The 22,537-nt window shown below is 44.7% G+C and overlaps 1 long non-coding RNA gene across 1 annotated transcript in view; it reads right to left on the reverse strand.

Moving 5' to 3' along the window:
- The window catches only part of LOC138249149 (uncharacterized), a 106,825-nt gene extending 93,091 nt beyond the window's left edge, over positions 1–13,734 (reverse strand). Inside the window, exons 1-2 of the long non-coding RNA XR_011194751.1 lie at positions 13,671–13,734; positions 8,332–8,394 (exon numbers count right to left, since the gene is read on the reverse strand). This is a non-coding gene — a long non-coding RNA (uncharacterized lncRNA). The remainder of the gene's footprint in view (positions 1–8,331; positions 8,395–13,670) is intronic.
- Between the last annotated feature and the right edge of the window lie 8,803 nt (positions 13,735–22,537).

The raw sequence follows: 22,537 nt of genomic DNA on the forward strand, positions 1-22,537 counted from the left end.
AAAGTGTGATGGGCTGTCATAGCCATGTAACATTTCTGATAAAACTGCATTATACTGGCATAGCTGTTAAACAAGACAAACTTACCATCTATCCACTTCTGCATCCCAATCATGCTAAAGCCATCCAGATATATAACCAACAACATAGCAGTCACGCACTTGACATGTGATATGCAGAAAAGTAGACTATAACTCAGAAGCAGTTGGGGTGCACCCTCTGAGGGCCACTAGAGGCCTAGCATCCCTCCCGAAGCATGGAGGGGGCCTGTGTCGTAATACGTAGACCTGGTGGTTCTCACAGTAGTAGACCTGGGAGTACTGTGAATGTGTAGTATGTTAACTCTTGACATGTAACCATGGCTGATGATTCATGAAGGGCATCTAAACAAAAAGCATCTGCACCATCAGAAGTACAGGAAGTACACACTGAAATTCAACCTGCGTTGAGCAGCAAGGGACAAGCCAATTAGAGGGAGTACCAGTGGGCCTTAAGTGTCATTGGTTCAGTTTCTAGGCCTTGCCAGGCAGTGTGTTCCCATCCTTCTTCAATACCTGCATGGCCGACATCCATGAACCTTATGACTTATTGTCATCCGAGTCAGACTCAAGATGTTCTTTATTTGGCTGAGTCAGAGTTTTGATGTAAGCCTTTGCTTCTTGAAGTGTACTGAAGATTTTTAGCTTGCCCTTTCAGTGAATCCGCAAAGGTGCTGAGTATAACATCTCATATCATTTGCGGTTTTCAGTTTCTTTTCTACATGGAGGAACTCACGTCTCACTGCTTGTCAGCTGCTGTAAAATCTGGGTAGAACGCCCGCTCATTGCTCTGGTAGCATAGAGATTGTTTTCCATGTGCCAGATTAAGCACTGTGTTGTCATCCCAATAATTCAGTAGTTTGGTTATAAATGGACATGGCGGTGCCACAGTAACCAGTCTGGGAACAAGTGATCAGTGCAATCTTTTAACAATTAAGATGGTTGAGAAGTGTTCCTCTCCAAATAGGTTTTTCAGCATAGTTTCCACAAAGTGATCCAGCAGTCTGCTGTTCTTAGATTCAGGTATACCTGTGATCTGGAAATTATTTCAACGCGACTGGGCTTCTAGGTCCTCCTTTTTGGCTTGAATGATAACCAGGACCTTCTCCATTGTTAGATCTGACATCCTTGGCGTGGTTTCCCTTGTCCTTTTTGCTTCTGCTTCCTATGTTTTGACTGTGCGCCGGGCTTTATTTTTGCTGGTTTTGGTACTCTGTGCACTTTACCACTGCTGACCAGTGCTAAAGTGGAAGTGCTCTTTGTGTAAACTGTATGTGTGATTGGCTATTCCATGATTGGCATATTTGATTTACTAGTAAGTCCCTAGTAAAGTGCACTATAAGTGCCCAGGGCCTGTAAATCAAATGCTACTAGTGGGACTGCAGCACTGATTGTGCCACCTACATGAGCAGCCCTGTAAATATAGCTCAGACCTGCCACTGCTATGTCTGGGTGTGCAGTTTTAAACTGCCATTTCGACCTAGCAAGTGTACCCACTTGCCAGACCTGAACCTTCCCTTTTTGTACATGTAAGCACCCGAAAGGTTGGCCATAGGTAGCCCCATGCACAGGGTGCAGTGTATGTTAAAGGTAGGACATGTACTGATGTGTTTTACATGTCCTGACATTGAAACACTGCCAAATTCAGTTTTTACTCTTGCAAGGCCTATCTTTCTCATAGGTTAACATTGGGACTGCCTTTAAATATCTTTTAAGCGTAGTTTACCATTGGGAGCAGATTGAGATGTGGAGTTTGGGGTCTCTGAACTCACAATTTAAAAATACATCTTTTGGTAAAGTTGATTTTAGAATGTCTGTTTGAAAATGCCACTTTTAGAAAGTGAGCATTTTCTTGTTTAACTATTCTGTGCCTCTACCTGCTTGTGTATTCCACATCTGGGTCAGACTGACAGTTGGGCTGTTGTGAATTCCCTCTAGACAGTGACACAAAGGGAGCTGGGGGGTAGCCTGCATATCCTGATGAGTCTCCTGGGCTAGAGTGAGGAGGGAGGATCTGACACCTACACCTGAAAGGGCTGTGCCTGCCCTCACACAATGCAGTCTCCAACCCCCAGGTGTGTGTCTAGGACCAGGCCTGGGCAAGGCAGGATCTTGTGAACAACAGACTTTCCTTTGAAATTTGCCTACTTCAAAGGCAGAAGGGGTATAAGTAGTGGACCCAAACCCCCAGATTTTTATATTACTTCTGGACTCAAGAGGAGCCTCTGCAAAGGAGAAGAGCTGGAGGAGGAGTACTGCCCCTTTGCCTTTGACTATGCTTTGCCGGGTAGGCCTTCAGTTGCTTCTTCTGCCTGAAAGAGAACAAAGACTGGACTTTATGGTACATTCCTACTTGTGAAGTTTCTCCAAGGGCTTGGCCTGAGCTTGCCTCCTGTTTTGAAATCTCAGGGCCATCAAAAACTTCCTCTGCCAGCACCTGGACTCTCTGCCGAGACTCCCACCCTGCTAAGTGATGCCCACTCCAGTCCCTGGGCCCTTGAAAGGTGAAACTTGTGGAACCAAGGCGGAAATCCATGCACAGGAGCCGTACGGGGAAAAATTCCATGCATCACCTCCAACCCAGCTGTAAAAAATGTTGCACCACCTGCATCACGTCTGAGAAATCAACGCACCACCTGCATCGAGGCTGGGAAATCGACGCATCACCTACATGGCGGCTGGAGACATGAATCAACACCTGCTTGCAGCTGCTAAAATCAACGCAACCCCCACGCAGCGCAGTTCCTCATCACCGTGCACAATGTCTCTGGGTGTCAAAATCAACATGAACCTATCCGGATCTGAGGTGCCTGTCCAGAGATCGACGCATGGCTCTCTTGCAGGACTGAAAAAATGACACATCGCCTACCCGACCGGAGAAGAAATGATGCACGGCCTCACTTGCGAGTAAGAAATCGACGCATCACTGACTTTTCCGATGCACCCTTGCCTGCGTGGCTTTTTTTGTACGCAAACCAGGTACTTTGTGTTAAATCAACTCATCCATTGTTTTTTATGGAGTGCGACTCCTTTTAATTTAAAAAATCTTAACTTTACTTGTGTATGTTGGATTTTTGTCATTTTGGTCTTGTTTGATTTAGATAAGTATTGGCTATTTTTCTAAACTGGTGTGGTGTAGTGTTTTAACTGTATTACTGTGTCTTTTGGTACAAATACTTTACACATTGCCTTTCAGATAAGCCTGACTGCTTGTGCCAATCTACCAAGGGGGTGAGCAGGGGTTATCTTAAGTGTGTGTCTGTCTGCATTGCCCTGACTAGAGTGAGGGTCCCTTCTTGGACAGAGTGCACATTAACTACCAACCAGAGACCCTCTTTCTAACATCCATATTTAGACACTCGGTGGTGACAGACAGAGTTGAGCCCATCCTCTGCCGTGGAGATTCATTGTTCCGCTTCAGTAATGCATGTGCCTTGAATATCCAATTTGGTTGTTATGTGGTCTATGCTTACATTTAGTGCATCAATTTTCCCATCGATTGACTGTAGGCTTTGCTGCATGGCAAGTAGTACTGTTTCTAAGGCAGAGGTGCCCCGTGCTGATACGTCCTGCTCTGAGTCCGACATTGTATGCCTCTGAGCTTTCAGGGGACGTCTCGACTCAAAGGTGAACCTTGCTTGCTGCTTATCTACTTGCCCCATTATGAGATGTCACACCGTAAGATGTCGGGCCCCTCAGTGTAAGAAACATTGGCGCACGGGAGGGTGATATGGCCACCAGAGTCCAGCTCTCTGGGATCCGCCGAGTCACGGTGTTTTTTATTTCGTTGTTGGGGGCACTGGGTAGTGCAGTTGCTCATTTTCAACATATGTGGGGAGTGGACAATGTATTGGCGCCATCGCTATGGGATTGTAGGTATGGTGGTTTGGCACACAAAGCGGGACAGGTAGCAGTGCTGTTTTCGAACTAAGCGTTCAGACAAGTTTGCATCACCCCACAGGTCGCGTCGCATGAGCACGATCTATGCGAGTGATTTGAGAGATATATTATGTCTTTCGCTAGTTCTCGATTGCAACTGGGGCTCGAACAGAGAAAAACATGTGCGTTATTTCTCTTATCTCATGATATATATTACCCGCAATGTTCTAGTGGATGACTAGCTGCCAACATGCATAAATATCTACATAACCGAGTATCATTAATCTCACCTGTGTTCACTACATGTGACTAACCTTATATGCATAGGTTGTCTTTTTAAGTCATACAATTCATACAAAATAAGGGAAAACATGATGTCTTCTGTGAGAGCATCACAACATGTCCCAGTTGAAGATATGTAAATAGTGTCAGAAAAACAGGAAAACACAATAGCAAAAGCTAACTACTTACTTGGGCAATTACGTACATTTTCTGTGCTGTATTTCCAAATTAACGTATGTATTAATAAGAATAATAATGATAAGAACAATAACTTTGTGCACTTAACTATATATTTTGATATGGTGTTTGCTTTGATGCCTTCGTTTTTACATTGCACACATTCGATTACATTAAAGAGTTTATGTTTACAGATATTTATATTGAGTGCATGCGTGTCCTCATGAAATATAAACAAACCAACATTTTTATGTGAGTATGCAAGGCTATTGCTACATACCGGAAATAATGGAGGGTGATTATCTTAAGTGTTCCTAAATAAATCTTATCAAATAATCAAAAGATCTTTAATCTTTAAGCATTTGATTCAAAGTGTACTTTTATGATGCCACTTCTTTCAGACTCATGTGGGTCCAATGTGTAACTTTCTCTTGGTTCACCACTTTGCTGAGGAGGCTGATAATGTTTCATATTCTCAGGGCTCACAGTGCACTTTTCAGTTTCCAGACATTGGGGGTTATTCTAACTTTGGAGGAGTGTTAATCCATCCCAAAAGTGACGGTAAAGTGACGGATATACCACCAGCCGTATTACGAGTTCCATAGGATATAATGGACTCGTAATACGGCTGGTGGTAAATCCGTCACTTTTCCGTCACTTTTGGGACGGATTAACACCTCCTCCAAAGTTAGAATAACCCCCATTGTCTGTTTTTCTAGTTCTGAACATTTGCTCAGTAGAATTCCTAGACCCCACAATCCTTTTGGAAATAGGAGAAAGTACTTCCGCCTGTGGCTACACCTCGAGGAAAGACCCCCAATTGCAAAGGCACGGATTAATATGTAATTACCAATTTTACAGGGTAGGGTATGAAGTTAACTGGGGCTTGAACTGCCACTAAAACACTCGTGGTCTTCTTTCTCCTGTGGGTCGTATTTAGATACCAGCAGAACAATAGTACAAGAACAAAGGTTCACTAAAAATGCTTCACCATCTAGCCCTCAGCAAAGTGAAACCGTGGCTGTTGCCCTTAATGTGCTCACCACGTGAGGAGGATCCTTGGGCTCTATTGACCTATGCTTGTTGGATCTGTTTAGCCTACTCCTCAAGAGGTTGTGCTGCTGCTCTGGGTGAAGGCTATTACTCAGGAATGCCTTCCTGAGTGTACGCCGAGATAAGTCAATGACTTTGGACCTCACATCACAGAACTGCATGATGGTTAAGCCCTCCTCCCGACCAAAGACATTATGGACTACTCATCAACATCGTCCCAAGGGGGAGGAACCCTGAGTCGACTTCAAGCTACACTGCAAAAAACATTCTAGGCAATCTGACAGAATCCTGCAGGTGATCTTGAAAACCAAACCCTCACTTAAAACTAAGATAGACACAGTATCCTTCGAAGTGAACCTACTCCATACAGATCATGGAAAATTGCTATAACAGTTTTATGGCACAGAGTCTGCTATCACCGAAGAGGTCCAGGCCCAGTTGAAGACAGCGAAAGCATATATGTCCCTGCAAAGGAGAGCACATGATGCGGAAGGGTGCTCGAGGTGCAGCAATGTTCATTTCATGGGCGTAACAGAACACGCTGAAGGCCCAAACATGGAACTCTTTCTTGAGCAATGGCCGATGACCACCATTGTGGCAGAAAAGGTACCAAAATTATTTTCAATTGAAAGAGCCCTCCGAATCCTAGGGCAGCCTCCAACACCAGGAACCCCACCTGATGGTCGCCTGGTTGCTTGATTGCTAGGATAGAGACCTAATCCTGCATTTGTTCAGAACAAAAGGCCCATGGCAATATGAGAACAGTGTCATTACAGCTTATCCAGACTACACTGCGGAGATACAACTATGATCAAACAACAACTGCAGCTGATGGGCCTGAAATCTGCTCTCCTCTTCCTCGCTAAACAGAGTAGTGGAGGGTGAGAAGCTGCATTTCTTCCAGTTGCCTAAGGAGGTGTGGTCCTGGCTGGTGTGGAGACCCCAATGCCCAAGAACCTGCTGAAGAACAGATGGGAGACCCCAAGACTAAAACAGCGGTGACATTGACAATCAAGCGCCCGCCGTATGAATAAACAGGTGGCCAAAAAGAGAGCACAAATGGTGGCTGAGCTACCTCAACATAGCAAAAATCAGTTTGTGGTTTTATCTGCGGACTATGGCACAGTCTCACAGGTGGACACAAACGGGTCCAGCGCTTCTAATGAGGTGGAATGTCAGGGTTCAGCACTGAGACATGGACTAGCAGATGACCTGGTGTGATGAGCAGGCCTCACTGCCCACAGTTGACGGCCTGAATCTAAAGTTGCTGTTTAAGGCCCCTGATGTCAGATGGGTGGAGCATGGGAGGTAGCAGGAAAAGCAGAGGACTGCTACTAAGATCAGGGGTCAACTAGGCAGAGCACACATTGGATCCTGCCACACACATTCGACTTCCAAACTGGATATGAGTACTAGATAATGGCTAAAAAGCATTCATCTATATGCTGTACTTACATAGCTGGACAAACAACGTGCGTTCAATCAAGGGTGGGAAATTGGATATGATAACATGAATGTTTTTGTACTGTTCGCAGAGCTGTCAGTTACTACGTGGATTTTTTATTCCACTGTTATGCACCAAAAGGCACACTAGGGAAACACAGGGGAACTCAAATGTTGAAACACCAGGGATCGCAGGCCCTGGAACAGGGACTAACGAAATCCACAGGCAAACCAGTGGGGACTTATAACAACTTCTTAATGCCTATTTTCAATGTACTGACCTGGAACACATGGGGCATGGCTACCCCAAAATAAAAATAAAAATCAGGTATATGCATGCTTCCGTCCATACCATATACATATGGCTTATTGACAGGAGACTCAACTAATACAAACAGCTACAGAAAGTGCATAAGAGTTGGAGTGGAGAGATCTATGGTACTACCTGATCTGCATAGTCAAAGGGAATGCTGCTCTGGATCTCTCCAGGGATGTTATTTGTACATGATACACATAGAATCAACACAGAGGTCAGATTCATGGCTGTTAAAGGCTGGATGGATGGAGCCCCATTGATGCTGATAGCGATATACACATCAAATGCACATTACTTCACTTTTCTAGATAGGCTAACTCCAGCCCTTGTGCGTAACCTGCAATTACCATGCCTTTGTGGGGGGAGATTTTAATTGTGTCCCAGACATGAACAGAGACAGATCAATCCCGCTACTGGAAGGTGCATCTTTCCTCACAGCGACAGAAGATTTTCAACAATGGATGAAGAGCAGGAGAGTACATGACTGTAACAGGGTCACAACATTCACACCATCTGAAGGTCCCACGGAGCCTTTATGTACATACCCCGGGGGGGGGGTACCTTGGAATGGACCCGTGGGTGGAGGGTTAATCCGGATATCCGCTTTGAAAGAACACAAAACGAGACCGGAACTGAAACGACAGCACGTTTGGAAGGAATCGGAGCAGAGAGACGGAGTGAAGAGGAAAAGGATGAGAGGGCGAGAGGAGCGGGTCCCGAACGTACGGAACCAGCCGCTGAGAAGAGCGACGACAAGAACACCCCAAGGTCTACCTGCCAAGACGCGGAGGGTATTGAAGATTCAGCACCTTTGACGGACAACGCGGAAACTCCCAGCCACGTCCCCGAAGGAACGTGGCTTCTTTAGGTGTGTACCCGTATTCTGGGCACACAGGGTTATTGGTGGACTTGGCGAAGTGGGAGGAGGGATGAGGGGTACTAACGGAGTGAAGAAAGGGAGAAAGGGAGAACCGGGCACTTGAAGGCATTACGAGGTGTCGCACACCTTTGCCTGCATGTTTTCACGGACACCGTGCCTAATTTGGTTCCTCACCTTTTCCCTCTCCCACACAGCCCTTGGACCCTCACCCTTCTTTTCCCTTTATTTTTTTGGTGATAATAATGGCAGTAAGCAAAACACTAACCTGATTTTCCCCGATCCTTCTCTTCCCACGGGACGCCACCATGCCGCGACTGGAGCGAGTGACCTAGAAGAAAGGAAAACAGTACATCAGCGAAAAGAGTCAAGGAGCCTGTGATATGAATAAAAAGAAACAATAAAGAAAGGAACTAAAAGGGAAAAAGATTCTGATAAAAGAAACGGAAACAAGAGACCTAAAAACATAAGAAGAATAGGGAAGAATTAAAAAAGAAGAAAAAGGAAAAGAAACACTTATTTTTGTTTTTGGTTGGCTGTTTTTTCACCTGGAAAGCTCCAGAAGAGAGTAATAAAGAAAGCCTAAAAGTCTAGAGCAAAAATCTAGTTCTTGTCTTCCCATTTTTCTCGAATAGAAATCCCTTTCTTCCCAAGGAACCCACAACAATAGTGTCAGAAGTAGGATTTCCACACATATAGGAAAGAAAGGAGGAATAACCATATCAGACAAATAAAATGGAAGACAAACCTTCATTGGAAGATATGATCCACCAGTTGGCAGAAGGCAACTGGTATGGGAGGAACAGAGGAATGAAGCACGGACTGACCGTGAAACACTCCAAAGGAAAGAAAGGAGGAATAATCATATCAGACAAATAAAATGGAAGACAAACCTTCATTGGAAGATATGATCCACCAGTTGGCAGAAGGCAACTGGTATGGGAGGAACAGAGGAATGAAGCACGGACTGACCGTGAAACACTCCAAAACGTGCTGAAAAGACAAGCCACAATCCTTGCCAACAACCAGTTGGTACATGAAACAACCTTACGTAAGCCTACTGATACCATAGCCTCAAGTTGCGTCCTTCCTAACGTTCTGAGATCTGTCCCACAGAAGTTCCAAGGGGGAGAAGATCCAGACACGTTCTTTACTAACTTTGAATGGGCGGCCACCTCAGCAACATGGCTGGAAGACAGGTAGGGACAGTATATTGCCCCGCTTTTAACGGGAACACTTCAAGCTGCATACCAGACTATCAATCCAGGAGGCACTACTTCCAAATACCCTGACATAAAAAAGGGCATATAAGAACGCAGGGGACATGACACAGAGTTCTATCGTCTCAAGTTTCGGAAAACAAGGTGAACTCCGATGGAAAACCCCAAACACTTTTCTATAGAGTTCAAAATTTGGGTATTAAATGGCTCGCTCCCATTAGCAGCGACAGGGACGACTTAATTAGGGTCATTGTATTGGAACAGCTTCTTGAGGCATTACCCCCACAAACCAGAAACTGGATAAAACAGCACCCCAAGGTTGATACCAACATGGCCATAGAACTGGCTTGTGCATTTCACAGAGCTCCGGAATTTCAGTCAGGAAAAGGATCGGCAATAAGTAGTCATCCATCCAATATCACACACAGGGAAAAGCCGGAAAAGGAACCAGAAGAAACCATCCTGTTAAAAGTTACCAACAAACCTTTAAATCAATCACCACAGTGTTACCCCTGTGCAGAATGGGGGCACATAGCCCGGAACTGCCCTCACAAGATGGATAAGTCCGAACCTATGGAAATAGGGGTTACTAGAAAGAGAGTCTTCTTTATGGGTAAAACCGTACCTCAATACACCCAAGAACTTCTTATAAATGAAAGGGCAACCAACACTCTCATTGACTCTGGCTGTAGTCAGTCAGTCATTTGTGCGAGTTTAGTATCAACCGCTTTATCTACCAGTCAGGAGATAAAAATGGGAGCTCTTCTGCATCTAGTAGAAGAAGCAATTATAGGTACTGACTATGGTCCTTTTTGCTTCCTATTGGACAGTATACAAGAAAACAACCGAGTAGAAGAATGGTGGGCCAAGACCCCTTTTTTCGCAGACTTCCATTCCTCCAGGAAACGAACGGGTCAAACAGAGTAAAAGACAGAAAAGAGAAGGGGAGAGAAGCTTTCAGAAGGGACTCTCACATAACAAAGAACTCACAGAATATAAATCAATATTAGCATCCCTACCACCGTTTAAACAAAGTCAAAGGGAAGACTGTTATTAAGACATGCCTGGGAAGCAGCCAGGACAGATGATAATAGACAGGTGGGTCCCCACCTTTTGGTTCATAATGGGCTTTTATATAGGGTTATACGGAGGGAAGAATAGGAGAGACAACAACTATTAGTTCCTCAACCATATCGTACTCAGGCATTACATTTGGCTCATAGTCTTGTAGGGGGAGGCCATTTCGGTCGGGAGAAAACAGAGGAATACTTGTTATGCCGATTTTACTGGCCCGGTGTCTTTTCCGATATACGACGCTTTTGTCAACAGTATCCCAAGTGTCAGTTGATTAATCCCAGAACGAATAGGAGAGCACCTCTTTTCCCTCTACCTATTATTGACATCCCGTTTTCTCGGGTAGGGATGGCTCTAGTCGGTTCCCTAATGCCATCCTCAAAAGGTAACATGTATATTCTGGTCCTCGTTGACTATGCTATCAGATATCCTGAAGCCATTCCTTTGAGGAACATGACCACTAAGAACATAGCACAGGCTATGATCGGTTTCTTTTCAAGGGTGGGATTTCCTAAAGAGCTACTTACGTATCAGGGTACTCCATTTACGTCCAGACTACTGTTGGAAATCTGTTGTATACTCCAAGTAACCCACATCCGAACCTCGGTCTATCATCCCCAAACAGATGGCCTAGTTGAGAGGTATAATCACACCCTAAAAACGCTTTTACAAAAGGTTATAGCTGACTCGGGTAAAGATTGGGATAGGAAACTATCTCTGGTACTGTATGCCATAAGAACGCATGTTCAGTCCTCAACTGGTCACAGCCCTTTTGAGTTAGTTTTCGGGTGCCAACCCCGAATCCTATTGGACATGGCAGCCAAAAAGTAGGAGGAATCGGGGGAAGAAGGAAAAGACATCTTCGACTATACCCAATGTCTAAAAGACATTCACAGTGTATGGGAAAATGTTAGTAAACACCTGGAGGATGCCCAAACAAGACAGAAAAAAGGTATTACTATACGAATACCTCCCTTAGAACATTACAACCCGGAGACCGTGTGCTGATATTACTTCCCAGCTCAGAGGATAAATTACTGGTGAAATGGCAGGGTCCTTATATAGTAAGGAAGGTAGTAAGTCCTGTCACTTACGAGATAGAACTATTTGATAGACCCAATCATACTCAAATTTACCACATAAATCCCCTAAAAAAATGGGAAGAAGTAGATGAGACAACTTGGCCGATAGAAACAGGTCTCTTGATCAACAAAACTAAGCCTCTAGAAATCATACTTTCCCCACAGTCTGAAAGAAGTAAAGGAAAGCTTCCTACCCTCCCCTCAACTCTCTCTCCAGAACAACAAAAACAAATAGAAAACATTGTTCTTAGTAATCAAAGCCTTTTTTCCCTGGTCCCAGGGAAAACCTCTCTCATATATAATTCAATCAAAACTTAGACAGGGAAAATTGTTCAACTCCGACCATATCATATACCAGAGGCCAGGTGAGAGATAGTAGAACAAGAAGTCCCAAAAAATGTTACAGTCCGGCATAATTGAACCATCTATAAGTCCCTGGTGTTCACCAGTGGTACTAGTTCTGAAACTCAATGGGTCTATTTGCTTCTGTCTCGACTTCAGACAACTTAATAGTATCTCACAATTTCACATTTATCCTATACCCCGGGTTGATGAGCTATTGGAACAGTTAGGTAAAGCACATTATTTGTCTACCCTTGACCTGACAAAAGGGTATTGGCAAATTCCCCTGCATTCTCCTGATAAGGAAAAAAACAGCTTTCTCTACTCCTTTAGGACTATATCAAGTTATTGTTCTCCCTTTTGGGTTGCATGGGGCCCCCACCACATCCCAATGGTTAATGAACAGACTATTAAAAAGGCACAAAGGATATGCTGCATCTAATCTCGATGATATTATTTATAGTGAGAACTGGAGAGATCATTTACAACATCTAGAAGCGGTATTCCAAACATTGCTCGAGGCAGGACTAACAGTGAACCCTGAGAAATGTAATCTGGCGAGGGATAAGATTGCCTATTTAGGGTATAACATGGGAAATGGACAGATACGATCCCAGGTTGACAAAGTACAAGCCATCCTAGACTTACCACACCCGACCTCAAAACGAGACATACTTTCTTTTTTAGGGATGGCAGGGTACTACCAACGATTCACACCCAGATATTCTACCATTGCTGCACCCCTGACAGATCTGTTAAAAAGGGTAACACGAACAAAATAACAACCCTAACGACCCCTCAGCTTCGTAGTTTTGAAACCCTGAAGAAGAGTCTAACCACAGAACCTGTACTACAATGTCCTGACTTTACAGAACCTTTCTTTCTACAAACCGACGCCTCGGACGTTGGAATCGGGGCAGTCTTGCATCAGAAACTCGACAGAGAGAGCCTTCGCCCCATTGTTTACATTAGTCAGAAATTAGTGCCCAGAGAACAGAACTATCCGATTATAGAAAGAGAGTGTCTAGCCATTAAATGGGCCATTGAAATACTTCAATACTATTTGCTAGGACATCCGTTCACACTCTATACCAATCATGCTCCTCTCACTTGGCTGGCCAGACGCAAAGACAATAATCCACGGATTTTGCAGTGGTTTATGGAGCTTCAACCATTTGTCTTCCAGGTACAGCATCTTCCGGGTTCCCAGATGACAACAGCGGACTTCCTCTCTCGACATCCTATGGATGAAGGTCTCCAACAGCCCTTCTCGTGGGGTGGAGGAAGTGTTACAGGGTCACAACATCCACACAATCTGAAGGTCGTGGCTGGAGGGTTAATCCGGATATCTGCTTTGAAAGAACACAAAACGAAACCGAAACTGAAACGCCAGCGCGTTCGGTGGAATCGGAGCAGAGAGACGGAGTGAAGAGGAAAAGGACGAGAGGGCGAGAGGAGCAGGTCCCGAATGTAGGGAACCAGCCGCTGAGAAAAGTGACAACGAGAACACCCCAAGGTCTACCTGCCAAGACGCAGAGGGTATTGAAGATTCAGCACCTTTGACTGACAACACAGAAACTTTCAGCCACGTCCCCGGAGGGAAGTGGCTTCTTCAGGTGCGTACCTGTATTCCGGGCACACAGGGTTAATGGTGTACATGGGGAGGAGGGACAAGGGATACTAACGGAGTGAAGAAAGGGAGAAAGGGAGAACCAGGCACTTGAAGGCATTACAAGGTATCGCACACCGCTCCCTGCACGTTTTTCATGGACACCGTGCTTAATTTGGTTGCTCAGGTTTTCCCACTCCCACACGGCCCTTGGACCCTCACCCTTCTTTCCCCTTTATTTTTTATTGGTGATAATAATGGCAGTAAACAAAACCCTTACCTGATTTTGCCCGATCCTTCTCTTCCCACGGGATGCCACCATGCCACGACTGGAGCGAGTGACCTAGAAGAAAGGAAAACAGTACATCAGCGAAAAGAGTCAAGGAGCCTGTGATACGAATAAAAAGAAACAATATAGAAAGGAACTAAAAGGGAAAAAGATTCCAATCAAAGAAATAAAATAAGAGACCTAAAAGCATAAGAAGAATAGGGAAGAATTATAAAAGAAGAAAAAGGAAAAGAAACACTTATTTTTGTTTTGGTTGGCTGTTTTTTCACCTGGAAAGCTCCAGAAGAGAGTAATAAAGAATGCCTAAAAGTCTAGAGCACAAAACTAGTTCTTGTCTTCTTATTTTTCTCAAATAGAAATCCCTTTCTTCCCAAGGAACCCACAGCAATGACATATGGTGCCTGCTACACCCAGACCACACAGAATACTCATTATATTCTTCTGTACATAATATACACACAAGACTGGACCTATTCCTTTGCAGTGAAACACTGGGCTCGCGGTTAGGGTGAGCAGAGTACTTAGCACACGCTCTTTCGGATCACTGTCCATTAAAACTGGTGCTAAAGGAGGAACTGGATGCTCCCCTCTAGACTGAGTAACTAAGCTAAGCTGTAACTCAAATAGCCTGAAACAAAACCCCGGGCACCAATGGCTTCCCCATGTAATACTATGCCACTTACGATGCACTTCTCACCCTAAAGCTGCTAGAATTTAAAAATTAGACGAGGGACATGTTCAAGCTTTTGGAATCCCTGAGAGAGGCCTAGATAGTGGTGCTCCATAAACCAGTGTGTCACCTACAGATGTGAAGTCTTATTGACCGCTATTGCTTCTAAACCTGCACCATAAAATACTGGGGAAATTATTGGCCAATAGATTGCTTCCCATTATCGAAACACTAGTCCTTATGAATTAAAATGGTTTTGTACTGGAATATAGCTAAATTCTCAATATCTAGCACTTGCTGGGAGTAATGAGGTGAAGTTCATGGACCATGGAGACCACCTAGTGGTGTCATTGGAAATAGAAAAGGCACTCGACAACCTTGGATGGGAATACCTAATGGTGACACGGTCCAGGTTGAATATAGGACCAAGCTTCCTTAGCTGGGTGAGAACACTTTATAGCCAACTAACCTCCAGAGCCAAGACGGGGCACGTGATCTCTGATTGCTTCAAAATATATCAGGACATTAGACAAGGGTGTCCGCTTTCACCATTGATATTCACCCTCCCCATAGAATCACTGGCTTTGGCTGCTACGCACAAAGGCTAAAAAATGACCAGCATTCGTGGGTGGCATTTAGGGCATCATTACGGGGATGATGGGCCAACCATCGGCCTGCAAGCCCCGTGCTGAGAAGACTGCTACAGACACAAAGATCTTCTCACCGGGCCTATTATGACTTTCCTATTGGGCTGACGGGCTGGAACCTTGTGGCAGCATGGTTCCTGGCTCATAATATAGCTGGCTGCATGTGAGAAAGTAGCCTCTTTGCAGCATGATTATCCAGATTTTTGGCCTGTTTGTGAGTGTTTGTCAGTGTGTTTTTAGTGTCCCACTGGGATCCTGCTAGCCAGGATACCAGTGCTCATAGTTAAAACCCTATTTGTCAGTTTGTTTGCCTGTCTCACTGGGATCCTGCTAGCCAGGACCCTAGTGATCATAGTTTGTGGCCTATGTGTGTTGCCAGTATGCTTGACTGTGTCACTGAAGTTCTGCTAACCAGAACTCCAGTGCTTATGCTCTCTCTACTTACCAAATTTGTCACTACACTTTAGTGACTCCATATTCAAATTCTGATTGGCACACTGGACCCCTCTTATAAGTCCTTAGTTTATGGCACCTAGGTACCCAGGGCATTGGGGTTCTAGGAGATCCTTATGGGCTGCAGCATTTCTTTTGCCACCGATAAGGAGCTCATACAAACCTTTCATGCCACTGCAGCCTGAGTGAAATAGTGCACACACTATTTCACAGCCATTTTCACTGAACTAAGGTAACTTATAATTCACCTATAGGTCAAACCTTCATTTACTGAAGGCTAGGTGGAAGGTTACTGTAGGGCACCCTTGTACTAGCAAAAGTGCCCTCATGTTGTCCAGGGCCAATTCCCCAGACTTCGTGAGTGCGGGGATACCATTATTAGTGTGCCCTACATACATGTCAATACATATATGTAGCTTCACAATGGTAACTCCGAATATGGCCAGGTAAGGTGTCTAAGATCATGGAAGTGTCCCCCCATTCCAAATCTGGTATTGGGGGGCCAATCCCATAGACCCCAAGTCCTGCCAAACCAGCTCGCTGAGATTTTCACTGCAGCCTCAGCTGCTGCCACCTCACAGACAGGTTTTTGCCCTCCTGGGGGCTGAGCAGCTCAATCCCAAGAAAGCAGAACAATGCATTTCCTTTGGGAGGATGGTGTTACACCCTCTCCCTTTGGAAATAGGTGTTACAGGCTTGGGAGGGGTAGTCTCCCAGAGCCTCTGGAAATGCCTTGAAGGGCACAGATGGTGCCCTCCTTGCATACGCCAGTCTACACCGGTTAGGGACCCCCAGTACCTTCTCTGACAATAAACAGGACAAAGGAAAGGGGAGTGACCACTCTCCTGTCCATCACCTCCCCAGGGGTTGTGACCAGAGCTCCTCCAGAGAGTCCCTGGCATTAGCCATCTTCGATTCCAAGGTGTGGGGACCTGCTGGAGACCTCTGAGTAGCCAGTGCCAGCAGGTGACGTCAGAGACCCACCTGATAGGTGCATACCTGGGTAGGTAGCCAATCCCCCTCTCAGGGCTATTTAGGGTCTCTCCTATGGGTGTTTCCTCAGATTCGGTTTGCAAGATTCCTCCAGGACTCCTCTGCATCCTCTATCTCAGCTATTGACCGTTGGATCAACCACAGACTGCTCCAGGAACTGCTGTAACTACAACAAAGTATCCAGGATGATTACTGTGACCTGCAACTTCAGCTCCAGACAGCTTTTGCAACAGTTTCCAAGCTGTGCACACTCTGAGGACTGCCAATCTTCACCCTTCACCAGAAGAACCAAAGGAATCTCTTGTGGAGTGACGGAGTCACTTCCCTGCTCCAGCAGGCACCCTTCATGATGACAACTGATACTCTAGGACTCCTCTCCTGATGATGAGCGTGCTCCCTGGAGCACAGGTGGTGGGGACTGAAGTGACCTAGACAGTCCAGAGGTCCATCTGCCAAATTTGGTAGAGGTAAGAGCTTGCCTCCCTGTGCTGTGCTCTGTCTCCTCAGTCTGAGTTGAGACCCCCAGGTCCCTCCTGGGTCCAGGCAGCTCCTCTTTGACGCAAACCGCGTACTTGCTTGAACCAAGGCTTGTTGGCGGAATCCAGTGATGCAAACAGCCTGCATCCAACAACTCGACGTGGGACATGTCCTGCACCATTCAGGTACCCACAGCCATCTTCTTTGGTGCTCTTCTGTACTTTTCTTCTGACCACAGAATCCACTTTTGCACAATTTTCTAGGTTGGTAGGGGCTACTGTCTTCCCTGGACTCTTCTTAGACTTCTGAACTTGGTCTCCCCTCTTCATAGGCCTTCAGGTCCAAGAATCCATCAAATGCTTTATCACAACTGGTAGTGTGTCCTGAGGAAACTTGCTGTACTTTACTCTGGCTTTCCTGGGCTCTGGGGTGAGGTACTTTACTTACTTTGGTGTTTTCCGACACTCCCAGCGCCCCTCTACACACTACACTTGCCTAGGGGGGGATTCGACATTCGCATTCCATTATTTTAGTATATTGTTTGTGTTGCCCCTAGACACATTGCAATCTATTGTATTTTCTACTGTTTGCACTATTCTATGATTGTTTACTTACCTGATTTTGGTTACTAGTGTATATATTGTGTACAATACTCATCTCCAGAAGGAGTATTGTCTCTAAGATTTTTTTGGCCATGTGTCACTAAAATAAAGTACCTTTACTTTTGGTAACATTGACTATTGTCTTTTATTGTGTATAGGTACTGTGTAACTATAGTGGTTTTGCAGGAGCTTTGCATGTCTCCTAGTTCAGCCTAAGCTGCTCTGCTACAGCTACCTCTAGACAGCCTAAGCTGCTAGAACACTGCCTACATTTCACTAATAAGGGATAACTGGACCTGGTACCTAAGGTGTAAGTACCTTAGGTACCCACTACAAACCAGGCCAGCCTCCTACACTGCAATGCTGCCACACGCAGGGTGCACCTGCGCCCTTGAAATTCACACTGTCTGCACAGCACTCAGAGGCACATGTACGTACCATTTTTCCTGTCGCAAACGGCCCGATTCGCAGAATCAGACTGTTTGCGACTGGAAAAAAACACTTTGGTATGTACAGAGCCTATTTTGCAATTCCGTAATTTATTTACCAAATCGCAAAATAAGTTTGCGAGTCGCAATTAGGAAGGGAGGTTCCCTTCCTAATTGCGAGTCGCAGCGCAATGTAGCATTGTTTTGTGACCGTGAAGGCGGTCACAAAACAATCGCAGTTAGCACCAGTTTCAAACTGGTGCTAATCCATTCGCAAATGGGAAGGGGTCCCCATAAGACTCCTTCCCCTTTGTGAATGGCAGCGAAAACATTTTTTCAGAGCAGGCAGTGGTACCACGGACCACTGCCTGCTCTGAAAAAATGAAAAGAAAACTTTTCATTTTTGTTTTTGAAATGCATATTGTTTTCCTCTGAGGAAAACGGTCTGCATTTAAAAAAAACTGCTTTATTTAAAAGCAGTCACAGACATGGTGGTCTGCTGTCTCCAGCAGGCCACCATCCCTATGAGGGCGGCCGTTACCAATGGGGTCGCAAATTGCGACCTACCTCATGAATACTCATGAGGTAGGTAATTTGCGACCCCATTGGGAATCGCAAACACTGTTGTACATCCGGTTTTGCGACTCGCAAATTGCGAGTCGCTAAGACTCGCAGTTTGGGAGTCGCAAAACCGGATCTTTGTACATGTTGCCCTCAGTGCACATTTCAAGGGTGCTGGGCAGGGGGACTCCTGCACTGCCCATGCCATTAGCAGTACAGGGGCCCCTCTGTGGCTCCCTGCACTAGTTCTCCGCAGCCTTTTTTCATGGTGGAGAAACCCCCATGAAAAGGTAGGCAGAGAACAAGGTTGTAATCAGCATGGCAGCACTGTACAACCAAGACCGCCGTCAGCCCATTGGGATCTTTGATCCTGGTGGGGGTGACAGCCTGTAGGCAGGACCACCTGCCTATCTTGTGGCGGTCGGACCTTCACAGCTACAGTGGTCTGACCACCAGCCTAGTAATGAGGCAGTTAGTGCCCCTTTATGCAGACAGTGCTCTAATTTATGAAGGCAATGCAACCTACTCCTACCCAGCACTGATGGAGACTTTAAACAGATTTTGAGAAATATCGGGCCTCAGCGTTAACTGGATTAAATGTAGCAAATTCCCTCTAGCGCAGATCCCAGAGCACCATAGAAAGACCATGGTATGCTCTAGACTTAAGGGCACTTTGATCTGATTAAATATCTGGGAGTACAACTGTACTACACTAGAAAGCCTTGCGATACAGGGTTGAATGAAACCCACCAATTGTGCGTAGACCTTCAGTCCTGGCATAAATACATTCACAAAGAAGAGCCATCACCTGTGTACTCCCCATTGCTCCCCATATGGACACTACCAAACTTAAAAATTGTTGCACAATGGAATGACGTGACAACATAGAAGGAAGCAGGCTGCGCTCCTGTCAAGAGATAAGAAATACCCACAGGAAATCAGCAGGTCATTTAATAGCATACAATGCGATGCAGCATGCTGTCTCTACTCAATGGGGGACAATCTGAGCCACCCACCTCAGCCCAACTACAAGCAAAACTGTCCCAGAGGGTACCCAAAAAAAGCATCACAGTGTTATTCCCCACCCTCCTTACACAAGACTAGAAGGTGACTGTGGGGACCAGGGAATGCTGGGTAGCAGACCTAGAAACAAAAATTACTGATAAACAATGGACATGTGCCATGCAACAGGTGAAGGAGATCTCACAGAGCCCCAGGCTCTGATACACTCAATTCCATTTTCTCCATCAGGCATATCGCACAAATTAAACGCATGTTCCCAGGAGCGCACGCCTTCATATTGCCCCAGGTGCAGGACGACTGACGCAGGATGTTACCACATGGTGTATGACTTCTTGGTGATACACCAGGAATAGAAGGAAGTAACGGAAACTATTTTGGCCCTTGTAGAGCACATAATACCACCCACATCAGAGTGTTGCCTGCTAGGCATCAGACCTAAATCCAAAGAGGGCACATACCTACACAAGTTTATCGACTTACCATTTGTACCATATAAAAGACAAACAGCAATGTCATGGAGATTTTGCTCAACACCTGACAAGATGTGCTGGCTATGAGTTCTACTGAAATGGGCGAAGGTGGTCCTGAATGTCATTACAGTGACTAGGGCTTGGGGTTGTATGGATCAGAATGGAACCTCCTGGGATGCGTAAATCAGAAACTTGGAGGCCAAGAGCGATACACGTCCTTCGTGATCCCTAATGGGATATTCCCAAGGCAAGAATGCACCTCTTCAACACAGGTGGACTGGTAACCATATTTCCCCAGGCTCCTGCAGTCAGGCTCAATAATAATGTATACTCATGCTAAGAGACATCATGGCCGAGAGCATACAGAGTAGAATAGCAGGGTGACCTGTGCAGCACTATTATTGATGGTTTTGCTCATCTGGAGTCCCACGGGGAGTTGCACACAAATCCCTGCCTCTCTTCTGTTGCACAATGTATACTGTAAAATTGTGGTGAGAACCTCAGTGTTACTGTATTACATGTAAACGAAATCTAAGAGCACATTACCTGCAAAATGTCTCTATGATTGTTTCTATAAGCTGATGACATGGTACTCACCGCTTTGCTGATAAAGTGTCTGGACAACACTCAGTCTTCACCACGCATGTTTTTTAATTGGCGATATCCCACATATTTTTTTCTTACTTAATGTAAAACAAATAAAGAAATTGAAAAATCGTTCAATTTAAGATTTTATTAAAATTATTGTCCTAATCAAGTGTAAATAATATGCATAGATGTAACTGTAAATAAAAACAAAACAGTGGCAATGGACACCATTAATAATCAAAATATTAAAACAAATTGCTACATTGTGATGTTTATTCAGAATTTCATTACACTGAATGACGGAACCTATGTTTGCTCACCAAATCCTCCCTGCTAGCCCTTACCTAAGCTGTATTAGCACCTGATGGGCTTGTTTGAGTTTCTTGAGGTGGTACATAAGCCTCATACCTTAGTCAAATAACAAGCCATACTTCCATAAAGACAGTGTCTGTCTATGCGCATCTCAGTTGCATTCCCAAGCAAGCTGATAAGACCAGGCTGACTCTCAGATGATGATGACCTTTACTGTGGATTTTCGCAGCTCAGCTTGCATGAATTTAGGGCCAGATGTATCAAGCTCCCGCTTTGCATTTCTTAAATAGCGAATTTTAAGAAATCCCTATTTGATAAATGCAAAATGGGATGTATGAAAATTGCGATTTGGTAATAGCGATTTCTTAAAAATTGCAACCGCTATTACCGAATCTCAATTAGGGAATGGGACTCCATTTATCCCTACTATAGGTGCGAATAGTATTGCATTTTCAAATTTGCGAATTCCTGTTAGGAATTTGCAAATTAGGTAATGCAAATCCAAGGGTGCCTGGGGCCTAAGGCCCCCTTTGAGGCACCCCAAAAAATTATCTGTGGACATGTCATTTTTTAAATTGCAGTTTTGAAAATTGCACATGCCTACCACCAAACTTCAATTTGTGGTAATGGCATTTTTTAAATGCCCAATTCGCATTTAGGAAATGCATGACACATGTGTACTGGTAATCAAAAATAGGTATTCCCTATTTGCGATTACCTATTTAGGGATTCGCAATTTGCGATTCTCTAAATGGAGTTGCAATTTCAAGGAATCGCTATTTTAGCGATTCCTTGAAATCGCACTGCGAATGCCTTTCATACATTCTGAAAAGCATTTTTGCATTCGCAAACTGTGGAATTTTGCCATTCGCACTGTTTGCAAATGCAAAAAGCTTTGATACATCTGGCCCTAAATCTCCTGGGAAACTGAAGAGGTCTCTTTGCCGAATACTTTTCTGTTCTAGGTTTAATCAAATTTCTGACTATTTTGAATGGGTAGGCACTGTAATGAATGATGTGAAATGCAAGGATTAAAATATTAATCTTGTTGCACCTTCACTTAATCTATCAAGCATTATTCATCTTATAAATACATATACATGACGGATGTGCTATTAAGATATAATTGAGCAAATGTTGCATGGTGCTGTACATGTACAATCAATACTAAATATAGCATGGATTTACAAATAAAAATGTACATTCAGATGCATGGACATATGGGTATATATAATTGCAATGTGGTACTTAAACAGAAAAATGCAAAAATTGCTTCATTCCACTGCATTTGATATGTTTTTTCATGTTTTGTTGCTTTCACATTTCTTGGAAGTAGGGATCCATGGCAATTCCATGTCTTGGCTTAAATCCTATCTATACAGTCGCTCACAAGTAGTCCACTTGACCCCTTTCTGCTTAGGCCGCAGACCACTCAGAGTAGGGGTACTGCAGGGCCCATCTCTCAGCCCCACGGTTTTCAACCTCTCTGTACTTTTGGCCATCTTGATCAGCTCTTTTTGGCTTAGGATAATGACACCCAAATGCTTGTCTCCTTTGATGAGAATCCCCAACAGTCTGTCCCACATCCCTGGACTGTATGATCCTAGTTGTAGGCTGGATGGGCAAGAATTTGG

The sequence above is a fragment of the Pleurodeles waltl genome, chromosome 8, assembly GCF_031143425.1.
Source record: "Pleurodeles waltl isolate 20211129_DDA chromosome 8, aPleWal1.hap1.20221129, whole genome shotgun sequence".
In the NCBI taxonomy this organism is placed as follows: Eukaryota; Metazoa; Chordata; class Amphibia; order Caudata; family Salamandridae; genus Pleurodeles; species Pleurodeles waltl.